General features: G+C 34.8%; 1 protein-coding gene across 1 annotated transcript in view; it reads left to right on the top strand.

The window, feature by feature from the left end:
- Window positions 1-2,804, top strand: part of LOC105504673 (target of Nesh-SH3-like) — a 119,856-nt gene that overhangs the window by 1,086 nt on the left and 115,966 nt on the right. Inside the window, exon 2 of the mRNA XM_011932176.1 lies at window positions 2,698-2,772. The gene's annotated coding sequence lies outside the window, so the exon portion shown is untranslated. The remainder of the gene's footprint in view (window positions 1-2,697; window positions 2,773-2,804) is intronic.

The following is a 2,804-nucleotide window of genomic DNA, read 5'->3' as shown; positions in this document are numbered from 1 at the left end:
CTTAGAAATGTTACTTTTCTTTCTTTGAAAAAGAACATCCACATTTTAAAAGGAAGTTTCTCAAATAGTTGCATAAAGAGGAATATTGGGAAAAAAAATATTTTATTCTTTGTACTGAATTCCCATAGAGATTAAAAGAGAAGATCTACATCAATATGAGGCTCAAATACAATTTACTGTTTAATTTTTTGCCACAAGTATTTTCAAATAGCTTAGTTTCCTATGTGTGTTGTTTGTGGTTTTCTAAAATCTCAATGTCATAACTTATTACATTTTTTACCATGTATAATAATGGAAATTTTCTATAGATTAATTTTTTAAAATTGGGAGTACTTGAATATAAAATTCCAGGAGTTTGCAATGCAACCTATGCCTTCCAGAAATTCTATTTATCAATCGGATGACTTGAGATGTATCCAAGTATTGGGTTGTGACTTTTTTCCCTTCACGTCAATGACAATTTAGATCTTAAAGAATTATCTAGGGTTAATAAGAAAGAATTTTGAAGACTTATATTAGTTCCTGCTAGAGACACACAATAAAGTTGTTGACTGGCTGGTGGGGAAGGGAGTGCAAGATTAGATTTTTAGTCTGCTACTTGATTATGCATTGAGGGATGTATTTTTGGACACTGCAAATGAGGTAAATTGTTTGTTCTTTGACTTTTTAGCTAAGAATGAAACCTTGGCATTACCTGCCAAATCTAAAACACCAGAGGTTGAAAAAATCTCAGCACGATCCACGACAGGTAATGAGATTGCTATGTTGTTGACCTTGAGAAAAGAAAAAAATGCTTTTTTTTCAAATACTAATCTGCAGCCTTTTTTTCAGTAAAGAGCCAGTAGGAAATTCATTTTGATCATAAATGCAAAACAGTAGGAGATTCCATGTCTCTAACGTTTGGGAAAACAACAGGTGCAAAATGAGCTATTGAATCACATAACTGATAAGTAATACAGAAGCTGTATTTTTTTACTCTAAATGAAAATTATTAAACACTGAAATATTTTTATATTAAAATATCATACCACAAGTTTAGTGCTGTCCTATGTATGATGACGTGAGACCATTTTTCATTTCTACTTTCTACTTTCACAAGGGGTCAGTGTAGCAAAATGCCATATATTCTTCACAAATCCATAGCTTAATATCTGTGAAAATACTTGAATCATTTAGAAACAAATGTCTCTGGAACTTTAGCAATCCTAGTGTAGAGAATATAGAATAGTTCAGTAACAACCCTTTAAAGAATTAATGCAGTCAGTGTTTTCTCCATAGTTTATCACCATTACTAACATTAAGCATTTCTTTTATGAAAGTACTACTCAAGTCCAGTCTGGCGGGGCGGCAGGGGGGTGGGGGGACATTAATCTTTGAGCTAGAGTTTTTTCCAGAGTAGTACCACCTTATCCAGGACTTGACAAAACAGACATCTGGCAAGAATTCCCCACAATCTATATTTAGCAGAGTAACTCCAATCTGAAGTGAATTTTTCAGTCCACAAAATCCTATAACTTGAAATATTGATGATATACCTTTTACTAAACTTCTGGACTCATAACTGGTCCAGAGAAGATAAAAGTTGTTGTGGCAGTGAAATAACTTCAAGAAATCCATTGAAGTAGGAATATGTCTGAGAGAACAAGATGAATATGGTCCTTTTCTAAAGAAGACAGATGGACCTTTCATCCCCACCTTCACGGGATTTGGAGCAGAGGTAGCTCCTGGAGTGACCCATTTGGATGAAACTCCTAGATGGTTTCTGACTTCAGTATATGTGATCAATATCCAGAAAAGCATAGGCATGGCCCAGTGGGTGACTCCCAGTCCCTTTCTCCCTCAAAGATTCTACCCACTTTCCCCAATTATACTTTTTTCTCTTGGCAGCATTTCTGATGGGAGAGTCTACATTTTTTCAGTCCTCTGCCAAACCCTCCTCAGAGTTTTCCACTTCAGAAACACTTAGGAAAACACCACAACTTATTACTCAGGGTTATTGTGTTTATTTTGTGTTCTTGCCCTGCAACATTCTGGGGGTTTCTGGCTCTCAATTCATTTCAGATCCCAGTGATCTTAGTTCTTATTTCTCCAAAACTATTTAATTGAGATTTTTATTACCTTTAATCTAGCATTTGGGACAAACCTGTGGCTGAGGATTTAAATTCTGATCATAATTTCAATTCATTTTCAAGCTTTGCATGTTCATTGCAGTGTAAGAGTGAAGTCTTGTAACGTGATAGCTCTAAGTAAGACTTTTAGCCCCAAGTCATCCTATTATTTGCCCATTTATTCATTTAATAAACTATTATCTTGATTACCCTTCAGATTCTTCAATAAATGATTTAAATAATAATAAACTATTATCATGTGCTTGTTTACTATACCCCAGGTATTCTACTAAGCCCTGGAGATGAAGAAAAAGGCAGACTTAAAATTATGATTAAGCTTATAAGTGCTTCAATGAAAGTCAGGTCAGAGTGCTTTTTTGGATAGAAAGCAAACCCAGAAAGGACCAGTTGGAGAGGAGTGTCAGCTCAGGCACTTGAGACAAGCCAAAGAGCTCTTTACATAGTAACACAAAAAGAAATGGGCTGTACAAATATCAGTTTCTTATTCCGAAAGGCAACAAAATGTGTCTCCTGGTCTTTGGTTGCTTCACTTTATCTTAATTTGTAAAGTTGTGTTTTTACCTTTCAGAGACTCCTGAAACAGTTCCAAGAACCACTAAACCCACTACATCTAGTGCATTAGATGTTTCAGAAACAACACTGGGTAATTCTAAGAACTTTTTTTTTTTTCTTAAA

This window comes from Colobus angolensis, unplaced genomic scaffold (assembly GCF_000951035.1).
Source record: "Colobus angolensis palliatus isolate OR3802 unplaced genomic scaffold, Cang.pa_1.0 Scaffold947, whole genome shotgun sequence".
NCBI lineage: Eukaryota > Metazoa > Chordata > Mammalia > Primates > Cercopithecidae > Colobus > Colobus angolensis.
The sequence above is the reverse complement of the archived record's forward strand: the minus strand, read 5'-3'. Positions and strand labels throughout refer to the sequence as shown.